The 16,624-nt window shown below is 35.6% G+C and overlaps 1 long non-coding RNA gene across 3 annotated transcripts; it reads left to right on the top strand.

The window, feature by feature from the left end:
- The first annotated feature begins 505 nt into the window (after positions 1–505).
- LOC148268924 (uncharacterized) lies at positions 506–16,242 on the top strand. 3 transcript variants are annotated; one of them, XR_015817161.1, is made up of 2 exons: positions 506–1,033; positions 14,408–16,242. It is a non-coding gene; the product is annotated as an uncharacterized LOC148268924 (long non-coding RNA). The 3 variants fall into 3 exon arrangements; XR_015817163.1 differs by having other exon boundaries at positions 9,904–16,242; XR_015817162.1 differs by having other exon boundaries at positions 9,857–16,242.
- Positions 16,243–16,624: the final 382 nt, after the last annotated feature.

Here is a 16,624-nt window from a genome sequence, read left to right as displayed (position 1 = left end):
GCTTTTAAGATAAATATTTTTTTAAATGAATAGAATTTATCAATAGTAATTAACCATTACAAGCACAATGAGAAGTACCGTCAAACAATACATCCGACAACTGTAATGTAGATTGAGAAAAAAAGAAGTAGGCATTGCCATGTCAAAAACCAATTAGAAGGAAACAATCTATCATCCATTATTGATTCCAACCCTTAAGAAAATTATGATATATTATAAACTGCATGCTGTTGTACATATAAGTAACTAAAACCATAAAGATTATATATGTAGTATCCCGATGTTTCTAAGCAGTATTTAATTTATTAAAACTAAAAGAATAAATTAGAAATGAAAAATAAATTAAAAAGAAACTAAAAATATTAAAATATATAAAAATAGAAATAAACCCGATAAAAATATAAAAATAAAGTTTAAGCTCTTTAAAAGAATATAAAATAAATCTTTAGGGACCTAAATGAAAGAAAATTAAAATTTTAGGGCCTTTTTGTAATTAAAAAGGACCAAAATGAATTCGATATTCAAAACAATGGGGCCTAAGTAGAATTTTAAGAAGTCCTGGACACCTCAGCAAGTGAGGTGTCAAGACGGGCCAGGCCATTTGGCTACGCGTGCGGACAGAAGGCAGGGTCTAGGGATGAACGACCCAGATCTTGCTTTGCAGATCCGATGGTTCCCTGAAGCTCATATAAATGCTTCATTTTTCAGCTCCTTGAGAGGGAAGGAGAACCCTAGCCGCAAGGGGAACCCAAGTGGCATCGGAGCCGAGAGAGGGAAGAGAGAGATACGACAGAAGAGAAAGAGGAGGAGCCTTGGCGCGTGAGGAGTGAGCGTCTGTCGGGAAGAGAAGGGTTGCGCAGTGCTGCGCGACTCGTTGGTCGCGAAGGAGGGAAAAAGACCTGTTGGTCGTGCGACGCAATCGAGGTGCTGCCCGCGATGCGGGAAGTGCCAGCCGCGGTATCGAGCTTGTTTTTGCCGGAGGAAGGGCGACGCCCTCTGATCTGAGTGAGCTTTTTTTCTGTTTGAACTTCCGGTAAGATTTATTTACTCTTTTAACCCATATCTATGATTGGGACGCTTAGAACTTAAATCTAGAAGAGATTTATTTCGCTAAAATCAGAATTAGTTTAAGATTTAACCAAATACCTTCGGTTTTAGCAAAATATGAAATTTCCAATGCTGTATGTATGATTTCTGCACTAAATTTGGTCTGTAGTTGAACTTATTAGCATCCTCGTTAAAGTCTAGTAAATTATTAGACCTAGGAGAGTGATGGGTAGCTGAACCAGATGGGAAATTGAAAAAAAAAATTAAGAGAAAAGCTTGCTTGGGTTTTCAGTTACCTTCCTGTAGTAGGCAAAGCCAATTTAAGAAATGGACCCTCGGCCCTCATTGAGGATCACAGTAAAAATAATAATCCTGATCAGTATATAGGCGCACTGATCAGTGTAGCTAAGCATAGAAACTGGTTTTGGAGGTCTGGGAATGGCTTAGAAATTTAAGGGACTGTATAAAACCTAAATGAAATGTACTATGAATATGGATAAAAATCCTGGAAATTGCATAACAGAAAAATTAAGGGATGGGTACTGATCAGTGAATTAGCGTTGAACTCCAAATTTAGGAGAAAGGAAATTCGTAAAGGGGAAGGGAAAACTAACTGATGGGAAATCACAGAAAACAAAAGTAAAGTAAAACATGATTGAATGACAAGAAAATGGTACATGCGGTTAGGGAGGTTGTAGAATAGGACTACAATAGAAGAAATAGATGCTGGGACAGAACTGAACAAATTAGAAATATTAGGAATATTCGGAAATTGAACGGTAAATGCATACTTAGTCAAATAGAGAAGTGAAGGGAGGTGTACACCTCAGTACATAGGAGCTAAACCCAGAAATTAGGAACGTGGAAAAATCTATTAGAGGAAATGCACAGATTGTATTTTAAATTGGGCTAAATAAGAGATATTTAGTGGGCCGTTGATCCAAAGGCCATTAGAAACAGATTACCCATTTGAGGAATGGAAAATAAATGGGTTGGGAAAATGAAGGTTAGGATTAAGGCTAGTTCAAGCAATTAGTTAGTTAATTAAAGAAAAATATTATTAAGTACAGAGATAATTAAATGTATGAATGACAGTGGTACTAATAATAGATAACAAATGTAATACATCAAAATAAAAAGATGGGAATATATTAAAAAATAGCGATTAAGAAGTTAGAATAAAATATTTATGTAATAGTAGAAGGGAGTTTAACTTGGGTTAATGGGTTAAACTTAAAATAATAAATATTATTAAGTAAAGGGATAATTAAATGTATGGATGATAGTGGTTCTAATAATAGATAATAAATGTAATACATCGAAATAAAAAAGACGATAATATATTAAGAAATAGCGAATAAGGAGTTAGAATAAAATATTTACGTAATAGTAGAAGAAAGTTTAACCAGGGTTAATGGGTTAAATTAAGAATGATACCATGGGCTTTAGCCCAAAAGGCTTATAACAGAACCCAAATTGTGCAGGTAAGCATTTTAGTTTTTCTAAGATTTGATTCCGGTAATAGGTACTGATGATTAGTTCTAAATTTTTATAGGTAGAACGGAATTAGGTAATACGGTTGAGGCTAGATCTTTAGATTTAATATGATGTCGCGCCATGGTTGATGTAAGGATTGCAGTACTTGATAACTTTTAAAGATTGTTCTATATGCATCTAGAAGGTGTAATTTGAATGAAAATAGAAAACAATGTGATTTCAAATGAACGTGTGGGGGTGTGTGTGTGTTCATGAGATTTTAAGTAAAATAAAGTGATGTTTTCTTATGTGGTTTCTATTATTGGATGCCCATTGATATATCTAGGTATTATGAAAGGTTAGATCATTATAAAAGGAAGTTATAAAATAAATAGGGAAGATTATGGAGGAAGAGGTTTGGGAATAAAAATATGAAAATTATAAATAATAAATTAGGAACTAATTTGTTATTTATCAGAATAAATTATAAATAATTAATTAAGTAAATAGTTCGGTAAATAATTCTAAAAATAAGAGATAAATAAAAATTAATAAAATTAGAAAAATAAATAAGAAGAGAAAACAAAAATGTAATTAGGTAGGTAGACAAATACAATTAGGAAATCAAAATAGGAAATTAGAATAGAAAATAGATAAGTTAAAAATATAATAATATGGACATAAAATAAATAGATTAAGGTCACCTAGAAGAATCTAGGCTTAGTTGAAAAAGAATGTTTGTTATTTCTATTTATTTTATGTGTGTTATATTTATTTGGTTTATTGATTGATTGAATCAGAAATGTTATTATTATTAAGGGAATTAAGATGGATTGTATTGCAGTGCATGAATTGTAAAAAGAAAAAAATGGTAGAAGGGTTAGGTTGTGATTCGGGGAAAGACCAGTAAGGGTGGAAAGAACAAAAGAAGGGAAATGAGGAGAAATAAAGTAGAGTTAGGCTGACTATGTATGAGATAATTTAGGGGTTGTGTCTAAAAAGGAAGATGAGTCACGAGTCTAATAAAACTTAAATCCACTAAGTAGTTTGATAAAATCCAATTCGCCTAAATTCTTTGGAGGGCCTAATTGCATTGTATTGATTGTTTTGAGATTTGATTAGAATGTGGGTGCTGGTATTTGGGTTTCAAGTTGGAATCGGTGTTCAATGTTTCTGAGATGGAGAACTGAACCATTAGATTCATGTATTGCGATTGGAGAGATTGAGTGATTGCATTCATTATTTGATTAACGTCCCTACTCGTGGCTTTGGTCAATGTCCAGATTGCCTCCTTTGAAATATGTGCGAATGACCATGCATATGGGTTTGGCAATGGGCACTTAATTAAAGATTATAAATAAACGTAAAAGACTTAATAAAGAAGAAGAATCAGAGTTAGTCATTATGTCAGTGTCAGTTCAAGTGTGTGTGTAGAGTTTGCATGTGATTGATAGTATGTGTGTTTGCATTGGGTTTTAGGGATTGGAAGACGGGAATTGGTATGACATTGGGGATTGTACGGTATTGATGGTAGAGTAGAGATTGTAGGATAGGGATTGATTGATGGATTGTTATTGCTTATTGAATAAAATAATTTTCATAAAAGATCACATTGTATTTTGTAAAGAGTCTTTCCTGAAATGCATTAAAAAAGTTTTAAAACATTATTGTGGTATGTTAGTACTGCATTTCGTATTGAGTTGCTTGGAACTCATCCCAATCTAGGTTGTCTTTTTAGGTTAGGGAACTCGGATATGGTCAGCCATTAACAAAGTGAGAAGAGTCTCCTATCTTTGGGTCTAAATTATTTGGTAGGAGTTATTATAAATTTATGTATTTAAAGTTGTGTAGTTTAACTGTCACATGTAATAAAATTTTATATTTAAAATTTTAATTTAAATAATGTTTATTTTTATGTAATTCGCTGCATGTGTACCAATCCAACCTAAGAATCTCCAAATTTCAAAATTTCAAGTAAATTAAAATTTTAAAATAAATTGGAATATAATTTAAAAAGAATTAAAAACAGTTTATTTAGAAAATATTAAAATTCATAAATTAATAAAGATTAAAATATCTAGGTAATTAAAACATTATTCATAAATAAATAAAAATAATTTATTAAGAAAATCAGGAAATTTGAAAATAATTTTTGAAAGAAATAAAAAATTAATTAAATTGAATATTGTAAAGTAAATATTTTAATAATTTAAAAGTAATATTTAAATTTAATATTAAATTAAATAAGAATTTAGAAACTTACGTTAATCGCTATTAGGTGTTGGAACTACTCCAACAATTACGGATTTAAGAATTCGACTAGCTATTTGCTACTTCTGTGTATATATATAGAGGTGCAGAAAAATAAATAAATACTAAAATTTAAATAAAATATAAATTAAATCAATTATATTATATAAATATATTACTGGAGTTCACTAAATCTCAATTAGAAAAAGAGAAAATAAATCAGCCATTCATGGTAAACTTTTTAACATAAATGATTTCTTGGAGAGTAAAAGGAAAGAAGAAAAATGAAGAGAAAAATGAGGAACCATCTGTTGACCTATCCATTGAAGTCTATGAGGATCTCGTAGATCCGCAAGCCTTGAGTGCATGATTGTTCTCGCACTTTGATGAGTCCAATAGCACAATGATATAAGTGACCTTTTTTGTATTTTGATATTTTGTATTGTGTTGCCACTTCTGGCCTCAGTTATATATATGTATAATTGAAACTAATATATCTTGTAAGATATTTGTAATAATTTGCTCTGCTACATACAAATTTTGTCATGTACTCGTAATTTATTTATGTATCTGACGCCCTCATGCCTTAATTGCCATTTAGGATGTTATAAATGATATCAAAGCAGTTACACAGACAAAATCCCTTACAATTGAGGCTGTAGGTAGAAAGACCTTTAAGATATATAGGAAAATAAGTTATTTTTTCCAAATTAGACCACCAACTCGTGTCTTCCTTTCTTTTGTAGGAATGACACGAGGGAGATCTTCCGTAGAATGTACTGAAAGACTCGAGTCCCAGGACCATCAAATCTGGGCCGAGTTTACTGAACTCTTCCAAGCTATCAAAGGATTGACCGCCGTCGTAGGACAAAATCAAGCCAACCCCTGTTAACATCTTGTCTTGGAGTACCGAACAGCTAAGAGGTCCATCTCTCACAACATAGCGGAGTTTAGGTCTAATGGTCACCTCCAAAAGTCATAAAGGTAGGAAGTTTCTAAAAGGCCTTCGTGACGATATCTATGACCAAGTTGCGATGCTGAGACCCAGCTTGTATGTAGAGGTGTTAGAACATGCCTAGTTGGCCGAAGACCTCATCTCGGTCAGGCACTAACGTATTGCTCGAGTTCGTATCTAGTAATAACAACCCCAACAACCTAGAAGAAGATTGCCTGATCTAGTAAGTAACTACCCCATTAAATGAACTCGAGTTGTCCTTCCGCTTGCCCTACCTCCACCTACTGGACAACCTGCCCGACCTTTCCAACTATGTCAGCATTGTGGTCGCTTGCATGGTGATGTACCCTGTCAGCGTATCAATCATGCCTGCTATCGGTGCGGAAGCACCCAACATCTTATAAAGGATTGCCCTCACTGTCGAAAGACATGGCCAGAGCATTATACTAGGGTCGTGTGTACTACATAGATGAACCCGGTGCCCTCCCCACTCCTCTCTTTATCCAAGGTATGCTTTCTGTTCATAATACTTCTGCCAAAGCTTTGATTTATACAGGTGCTATTCACTCTTTTATTTCTTGTGCATTTGCTTGTAAATTTGATATTAGGCCTAAATCTTTTAAAAGATACTAATTGTAGAGACTCATTCTTGGGGATTACTAGAAGTTCACTGTGTATATAAAAACTATAAGATAAAAGCTTTGTAAATAGAAGTATTGATAGACTTAATACTATTAGATTTCTCAAGGTTTGACATTATTATAGGAATGGATTGGTTAGAAAAATATAGAGTAATTATTGATTGTGAAAGTAAAGTTGTATATTGTGATCCCTGAAAAAGAAATAAAAATATATTTTCTATTATTTTCTCCCTAACAATTGAATAAACAGGAATATGGATGTTGATTCTGCTGTGTATTTCATTCCCATTGTTTGCAACTTTTCAGAAGTTTTTCCCGTCAAACTACCTGGTCTACCTCCCCACGAGAGGTAGAATTGTTTATCAAACTGCTACTTGGAATCCAACTAATTTCAAAACTTGCCTATTGCATGAGTCGTGCTGAGCTCGCAGAACTGGAAAACCAACTTTTCGAGCTGCTTGGCCAGAAGTTTATTCGCCTTAATCACTCCCCTTGGGGTGCTTCAGTATTATTTATGAAAAAAAAGGATGACTCTCTTAGACTATGCATGAATTACCGAGAACTCAATTGAGTAACAGTAAAGAGTACGTATCCCGTACGTCGAATCAACAACCTTTTCGACCAATTGCAAAAAGTTATAGTTTTCTCTAAGATCGATCTCAGATAAGGATACTACCACTTGAGAGTCAAGAAAGAAAATATTTTGAAAACTGCCTTTCGGTGTAGGTATAGTCTGTATGAGTTTAAGGTGATATCATTCGGGTTAACCAATGCCCTTGCTGCCTTCATGGATCTTATGAACATGGTTTTTCGGTATACACTGGATCAGTACGTCAATGTGTTCATTGATGACATTTTAGTGTACTCTTAAGTGTCCGGAAGAACGTGCAATCCACCTGTCTGAAGTACTAGGGACACTTCGTAGGAACCAGCTGTTTGTTAAATTTAGCAAATGCTCATTCTAGTTGGATCGAATTTCATTTCTCTGTCATATGATTTTGAGTGAAGGAGTTTCTGTAGATCCAGCTAATGTTGAAATAGTGATCAACTGGAATCCGCCCACAATGTGGCTGAGGTACGTAGTTTCCTTGGCTTGACAAGTTACTATCGGTGATTCATCGACGGATTTTTTAAGATTGCTGCTCTGTTGACTCGGCTCACTCGAAAGGGGTTACCGTTTGTTTGGAATTACGAATGTGGTGAAAGCTTTATGGAATTAAAGCATCGTCTTACCTCTACTTCGGTGTTAATCCTTCCTGACAATACTGGAAGATTTCAGGTCTACTGCAATGCATCTCATATTGGCTTGGGATGTGTTTTGATGAAACATGGTAAAGTGGTCGCTTATGGATCTAGACAGTTGAAATCCCACGACTGGAGCTACCCTACTCACAACCTGGAATTGGCGGTCATTATCTTTACCTTAAAGATATGACGTCATTACCTGTTTGGACAGACCTTTGAGATTTACATTGAACACAAAAGCTTAAAGTACATCTTCTCGCAAAGGCAGTTGAACATGAGACAGAGATGCTGGATAGATATCTTGAAGGAGTACGACTGCAAAATCATCTACCATTCCGATAGAGGAAATGTAGTCACTGATGCACTAAGTCGAAAGGAGTTCGCAGTGTTGGCCCAAACCATAGCCTCTAGTTGGAAGTTAGTAGATGCTATACAGTCGCTCCACCTCAGCTACTATGGCAACGGTACCTATCTTGCTCATTTTCAAGCCTTGCTTGATCTTTTCATAAAGATTTGGGAAGCTTAGTCCACAGACCAGGAATTGAGTAAGTTCCCTGACCAGGAATTGAGTAAGTTCCCTGACCAGGAATTGAGTAAGTTCCCTTCTGACAAGTTTCTTGATTTAGACTCTTAAATGATGGGTTGTTTAGATTTTGGGACTAAATTTGGGTTCCTGTCACTGTCATGACGAATGTTTTTAAGGTTGTTTATGCCTCCAAACTATCCATCAAGCTCGGGAGTACCAAGATGTACCGGGACCTAAAGCACCAATAATGGTGGTCGGGAATGAAAGAAATTGTCGACTACATCTCCCCATGCCTTATTTGGCAGAGGATTGAGGTAAAACACCAAAGACTCGACAGTTTGTTACATGGCCTCTCGATTCCAAAATGGAAGGGGGAGCATGTAACCATGGATTTCGTCACTGGACTACCTAGGACTTATTCTGGTCGTAATGTTATTTGGGTCATCATTGACAGACTAACCAAGACTGTCTATTTCTTACCCATCAGGACCACTGACTCCACCAGCAAATTAGCCTGCCTTTATGTCGATAAAATTGTTCGACTCCATAGTGTTCCCTCATCCATTGTGTCTGATTGAGATCCTCGATTCACCTCCCACTTTTAGGACAACTTTTAAGAAGATCTTAGGTCTCGATTGTTCTTTAGCATTGCTTATCATTCCTAAACTGATGGTTAGTCGGAACGTACAATCCAGACGTTGGAAGACATGTTGCGTGTTTGCGTCATTTACTTTGGCGATAACTGGTATGAGTATCTTCCTCAGTGTGAATTTATATATAATAACAGTTATCATTCCAGCATCGACATGACTCCGTATGAAGCCCTGTACGGTAGGCCTGCCGTTATCTCACTTGTTGGAGCGAAGTTGGAAACCAGTGTCATTTGGGACCAGACTTCGTCTAGAAGACTATTAAGAAGGTTGCGATTATCTATAGGAACTTGGTTGCTGTCCAGAGTCGCCAAAAGAGTTACGTTGGTAATCGTAGGGGACCCCTGGAATTCGCCTTTAGAGACCAAGTCTTCCTTAAGGTTTTTCCCTATAAGAAAAAAATGCGATTTGAAAAAAGAGAAAAGTTGAGCCCCTGTTATGTGGGATCTCTTCGAATCGTGGAGTGTATTGGACCCGTGGCGTACCGTCTTACTCTACCTTGAGAGTTTGCGGGTCTACATGATATTTTCCACATCTCCATGCTCAAAAGGTACCACCCTGACCATTTTCATATCATTCCTCACGATGAGACACAGGTGCAAACCGATATGACCTACGAGGTACTCTCCGTGGAAATTCTTGATTGGATTGATAAACTTTTACGCAACAAGAAGATCCAAGTGGTGAAGGTGTAATGTTAGCACCATACTCCGGAAGAGGCGATGTGGGAGTTGAAAAGCGAGATGAGGGAAACGTTTCCAGATCTATTCGAGACAAATTTGGGGGACCAAATTTTTTAAGGTGGGGGGATGTAACACCCCGCTTACCACCGCACTAAATTGTATTTGGAGAACCCCTAGTTATTCGGGGCCTTAAGGCCTCCTGAATTCATTTAAATTTATTTCACAGCTTTATATCGTAATTTGTAATTTCAATTTTATGCTGATTTTGTTATTTTATTTTGATTTTATTTAATTTTAATTTTTTTATGTTATTATTTTTATTTGATTATTTTATTTTCATTTATTATTATTATTATTATTATTTTAAAATAATTAATTTTTAGAAGGAAACGAAAAAAGGGTGAAAAATCCAGCGAAAAAACACCTGCAGGAGAGGGTCACCCGCGCGGGCACTGCGCATTGTGCGCAATGTCTTTATACGCGGGGTTTGTGGGATCTGGGCGTAAGAGGTGAGGCTGAAGGCCTTTGTATGCGGTGGAGGCGCATGCTGCCGTGGTTGTTGGTGACCGAGTCCGGATTCGTGGGATCCAGAGTTCCTCATGTGTGTGGCGTGCCTCTGCCGCGGGAGGAGATTTCTTGTTGCTAGTTTTAGCGGCTTGGCTGCCAGTTTCGTGCGGCCATGAGGGAGGTTCAACTTAGAGGTCACCGCAATGTCTCCTCTGGCCATCAGCAGTAAGTTTCCATCCTTTTGGTTTTGGATTGATCGGTTTGACCTGTCTGAACCAGCCTTTAATCGATTCTATTTTATGTGCAACCTTTAGATCCAACCCCAAACGTCCCCTATGGTGAATCGCGGTGCATTTCCTTTTAGATTCTAAATCTGGTTCAAGGTAATACTTCAAAATTAGTTTCCAAGTGTCAATTTGTGCAAAATAGATTAGTTTTTTTTAGTTAGTTACAATTAACATAGATAAATTGGTAGATTAATTTGATTTCAAGTTTTAGGAAAATTGTATTTAAAACTTATATAGCTTTCGTAGGCATTTCGGAATTGGAAAAGTGTTATGGAGAATAAATTGAGCCATAGTCTTCCGAATGGAGGTAAACGTATCTAGTAGTTAATCCAAAGCCACACTTGCACGTTTTTTTTTAAACAAAATGCTTTCAAAATCAAAAACTTAAAAGAGTTTGCAGTGAAATTAAGAAGTCAGGAAACAATAATTAATAATTAAATTATGATAAGTGGAAAAATGTTAAAATGGCAATTTCATTCATTATATGTGTTGCGTGACCAATTTTGGCATGTTGTATTGATTGGTTGTAGTAACGATGATGATTATGATGATGAGAATTTCGGATGTTTTTTTGAGTAGATTAAGAAATCAAAGAAATAGTAAAATGTGAGCAAGATGAGATTAAATTGAATAAAATTATAAACAAAAATAACAAATCATAAAATAAAATAAAGCAAGAACTAAAATAAATTAACATTAAATTTATAAATGTCAATATAAAATTTGAACACAAATGAACACAAAATAAACTAACACAAACCAAAATAAATTCATAAACCACAATAAATTAAATAGGTTATTTAAAACATAAACTTTTAAATTAACAACACAAAACAAAGCTAAGTTAATGTGAGATTCATTGAGAATGAAAAGGTAGTAAGCGATGAAATAGAGTATATAATGGCAAAAAGTTATAAAAGAGTGTGTGCAATTAAAAATAGTGTCATAAGTGGTTGAGGATGTGAACAAGCTGATAGGAAATGTAAAGCATAAATAAATATACAAATTAAACTCAAGAAATAAAGCAACTTTACAAACAAGTGAAAAGTAGGAAGAACCTTTCAAACAAAAATCCTTAATATACGTCAGCGGTGGATGAACCCTACCTCAGGTAGATGAAAGTTCTTTTAGACGTGGTTGTGATACATGTTTTATTCTGGGTCACCTGACAACGGACTGTTGTGATCAATTATTGCATGATTTATATATGTGCCTGTCCAACGAGGTAATGGGGAACAAGATCCCAAAATTGTACTTATTTTGTTAGTAACACTGCATTTAGGTATAACAACTGATAGACAGTATTAGAAACTCTCAGAACCACAACTATTATCAAATAAAAGTTTAGGAAAACTTATACTTTAATGTGTGTGTGTTGTGATGAGTTGTGTGTGAATGTGTAGAGATTGGAAGTGGGAAATGTTACTGTGTATTTTGTGATGAGTTGTGTTAAGCTGTGATGAGCTATGTTGAGCTGTGATGAGTTATGTGTGGATGTAATAAGAGGAGAAATTGTGTTGTGGAAACTAGATGGTGAATGAGATTGAGAATGAAAACTTACTGGGCACATTATTTTATTCATTCCATTCAAATTCTATTTTTTTTTATATCAGACCATGGAAGATAGTTTGTAGTGCAAAATTAGAAATTTCATATTCTACTTTACATAAGGTGAGTTGCAGTTTAGTTATTAAAATATAAGAAACAAAAATAGATTATTTTATATATTAGTTAGTTAGAAGCTGAAATAAATCCAACAAAGTGATTAACAATAAATTTATAACTTAATTTAATGCATTTTTTTAGATACACATATACTATTAATATTAATAAAAATATTAATTTTTTTAGATGTTTCGGTTAAATCGGGATTTTTCTTCGAGAAAAATATTATTCCTTAATGCCACTATTTCAAATTTTAAATTCCAAGATTCGAAGAGTGTATCTATATCTATTAAATTCTGTACAAAAATCTCATTTGAAATATAAGCAAATTTAAGTAACTAGCTAGCTTAATCTTTTTCCTAACTAGATTGAATTTTTACATATACTATATATATAATGTTTTTGTCCTTTCTCCATTGTGTACAAAGAAAAAAAAAAGTAAAGAAGAGAAAAGAGCATTATGACAGCTTAAAATTACATTAAACTACATTAAACGTGCAGGAATTTTAACAAATAGCAGTGGGGCCATGTCAAGGTAGGGGAAGAGAGAAATTAAAGAATGAAGAGTAGTACTAGTACATGAGATATAAAATATTAAGGAAAAGATTAATTTAAAGAAAAACATGACGAAAAGAAATCCAAGTACATGTTTGCAACGACATAATGACTGTGACTATGACAATGACAATGATAACTATAGCTATTATGATGACTACAACTATTAAGACGACAATTACGACGACTAAGAAGTTGACAACATATATGTGTGGTGGAATATAATTGTTTGTTTAAAGTACATCTCTAACAACAAACCAAAAAATTCAAAATTAAATATCATAATACTCGATTTATAAGGTAATTAAAGCCACTGGACCATATAAGTCCATTATTCTAGTTGTTCTAATTCATGAATAGCACCATCATCTCCACATATTCCCTATTAGTAGAACCTACATGAGGATATTGTTGTGTTTGTGGGTTCATCCCATCAATTTTACGGCTGCTGCAGCTTTTGTACTGGAGAATCCTCCTTGATCTGAGCGAATGTCTGCTTGGGAACCTTCATCACTCCTCTGTCTGTGGCTCTTTGAGGCTGAGACAAGTTGTAAGGTTTAGGTAGGAGATTGGGGAACTCAACCAAATGGACGGTGGGGATTAGAGTTAGGATGGATAGCTGGGATTGGGAGGAAGTATATATATATAAGATGGTAGTAAATAAAAAAAAGGAAAAAAAATAGAAGAGATAAAGAAAGAAAAATAAAGGGGAAAGGAGAGAGAGATCGGGGGAGAGAAGAAAAGAGATTAAGGAATCGAGAGGGAGATTGAGAGAGGAAGTCGAAGAGAAGCAACTGAGCTAGGAGATGATGGAAGAGGTAAATGAATTCAAAATTTGAACCTTTGTGATGGTAAATCGGTGTGGACTTTATTTGGTTGGTTAAGCATTCCTTTATTGAGTTTGGAAAGAACAGAGAGATAAGGAATGGTGAGGGAAACAAGTGAAATTGAGGTACCGATGCTGGTGTTGGTGGATTTGAGAGATGATGCACTGATATTGGCGACGACTTGGAGTGTATTTGAGGCGCTGATGCTCGTGCTGATGGTAGTGTGTGTGTGTGGCCGAATTAGGGCCGATGTGTGTGTGTATGAGACATATTCACTATTTGTTGGTGGTGTGTGGTTTAAATGCTTGTCGAGTGTGTTTGTGTGGCCAAATTAGGGTCGGTGTGGGTGAGTGTGAGGTGTCTTCTATGCTTGCTGGTGGTGTTGTAGACTGAGTAGCGTTGTTTGCATATGTTGCTGAGATAGGTGTGTGTGTGGCCGAACTAGGGCCAGTTTGTGTGTGTGTGTGAGACTTGTCTCACGAATGATGGTGGTATTGTGGATGAAATGGAACTGTGTATGCTTATTGCGGCTGTGTTGGGAAGGAATGTTGCTATGGGGTGTGTGTGGCCAATTATAGGCTGGTGTGTGTACAAGTTAAATGCAGTTAATGTATTTTTATTGTATTGATGTTGGGGCTGCTGTTGGAAGAGAGTGTTGGGAGTGTGTGAGGGCATGGCTAAGGAAGTGTTGGAAGAGTGTGTTAGGAGTGTGTTAGGAGAGTACATGATGTACTATGTTGATGGTGAACATGGTAGTGCTATTGTTTTGGTTGTTGTGATACGTGTGGATGGATGGATGAGTCAAAATATGTGACCGGGGAGGGTAGTCGTTATTCGGTAGGTGTATAGACGAGCATGTTGAAAGGTTGCGGTAAGGTTGGATAAGGAGACAGGGTGATTGGAGAATTGACTAAGGGGTAGGCGAAATAGTTTGGTGAGGCCTCAAGGGTACAATAGAGGGGGAAGGATAGGAGGAGAATGATTAGGTAAGCATAGGTGGGATACCGGGTTAGAGGTTTATATGTATTTCCATACTTTATTTGAACTCTGAATTTATTTTACTGCGCTATGTTCTCACTATATGTCATTGCAGATGCAGTAGAACGGGAAGTGGAGCTAAAAACTCAGGCAGTGAGATAATACCTGGAGGAAGCGAATTAACAGTATAGTTGTCATACGTTGAGTTACACTAGATGTTCACTCATTTTAATTCTCTATAGTAGTTAGGAATTCTTTCCTTTTGTTCCATTTACTACTTTGGAATAGTGATTTGTAAATTGAAACACTAAAATTGTTTTAGGTAAACTCAATGAGTTGCATGTATACTGAACTTTTGGTCTTGGATGTGTTCATGGATGGAAATGAATAAAGCACAGGTGGAATGATGTTCATGAAACACCTAGGGGTGTTGCACAATTTGCAGAGGGTTTCCATAATTTTCTAGATTTCTTTAAAGTGTTATTTGATGAGCTAACCTAGATCGTTGAGATCAATGAGCTTGAGTTGGTGTACAGGCTTCCTGATAAGACTTTGAAACATGATACGCATAATTTCCTTAATTCACTATCTTCTTGCTCTACTCCATCTCAAACATCCTCTTAAAGTCGGCAAGCACGGGTTGGGTTCCAAGAGGGGAATGCCAAACCTCTGGTTGCGAGTCATAATGGTCGTAAATGATTGCATATGCTTTGACATTGCAGAAAGTACTGAGTTCACTCATTTTCTTCATCAGCCCCTTCTTTTTTTTCTTGAATGTAGCTTTTCTGGCAGAGTCGTTAGTGATATAAGCAAGCTTAACCTTCTTTCTAGTCATGGTATTTTGTTGTGTCCAGCCAGAGAGTGGGAGAGGTGTATATAGAATGAGACAAGAGTTGAATAGTTATTAGTGAGGAATAGGGAGCAGAGCATTTTAATATAGTAAAATATACCATACAAAGTAAGATGTGGTGTATTCTAAAACTGAAAGTAGAATTCCCATATCCTCTATTTAATGTTTCACTCCCCATCCATTACTAATACTTTTCAATCCTTGTCTCATTCTATATACACCCTTTCCCACTCCTTAGCAAAACATGACAAAACACCATGACTAGAAAGAATGTTAAGCTTTCCTATATTATTAACGACTCTGTAAGAAAAGCTACGTTCAAGAAAAGGAAGAAGCGAATAATGAAGTGAGTGAACTCAACACTTTTTATGATGTTAAAGCCTATGCAATCATTTATCCCCTATGACTCGCGATCAGAGGTCTAGCCTTCTCCTCTCGGGGCCCAACACGTGCTTGCAGAATTTAAGAGGATGCCCAAGATGGAGTAGAGAAAGAAAATGATAAATCAATAGATTTTTCTGCGCCTGAGGATCACCAAGGCAACCGACCAACTGAATAAACAGTATAATGATACTTGCAAGAAAGAGATCACGTAGGCCATGTTCCAAAGTGTTATAGGGAAGCCCCTCCACCATCACAACCTCATTGATCTCAGCAATTTTGGTTGATTCATTGGGCAACACCTTAAAGAAATCCAGAAGAGGACATAAACACTCAGCAAGTCACTTTAGCCTCAAGCGACAACAGACGAAGGAATTGTGAAGAGTCCCTAAATATGTCTCCTTAACTCAAGGAGAATTCTCTGGCACAAGAGCTGTACAGCAGCAAGCATGGTTCGTTGACAGGATGAACTCACAAGTGCTACAACAACCTCATGTAGGGTTTGCTAATGGGGAACAAGCGGAGATGATGGTGCCATTCTCGGATAAGAACAAACAGAATAATGGATAAATATGGTCCAACTGCTTTAATTACCCTTAAAAATCAAGTATTAGGATATTTAATTTGAATTTTTTAGAGCGCTGTACTTTAAATAACCAATTACATTCCACCACAAAGATATGCTGTCAGTTTATTAGTCATCATAGTTATTGTCTTAATAGTTGTAGTCATCATAATAGTTGCAGTTGTCATCTTTATAGTCGCAATCATCGGTTCGCATGCACGCATATACTTAGATTGCTTTGCATTATGATTTTCTTCACATTAATCTTCTCCTCAATATTTTATTTATCCTGTACTATTACTATGCTTCATTCTTTAATTTCTCTATTCCCCCGGCTTGACGTGGCTCTATTGCTATTTGTTAAAATATCTACATACTCAATATAATTTTAAGCTATCTGAATGCTCTTTTCTCTTTTTTTTTTTTTTTTCATTTTCTTTGTACACAATAGAGCGATGACAGAAGCATTATTGATATAGTATATGTAAAAGTTCAATCTAGTTAGGAGGAAGATTAAGTTAACTAGCTACATAAAT

The sequence above is a fragment of the Carica papaya genome, chromosome 2 (assembly GCF_054855325.1).
Source record: "Carica papaya isolate Zhongbai chromosome 2, ASM5485532v1, whole genome shotgun sequence".
Lineage (NCBI taxonomy): Eukaryota > Viridiplantae > Streptophyta > Magnoliopsida > Brassicales > Caricaceae > Carica > Carica papaya.
The sequence above is the reverse complement of the archived record's forward strand: the minus strand, read 5'-3'. Positions and strand labels throughout refer to the sequence as shown.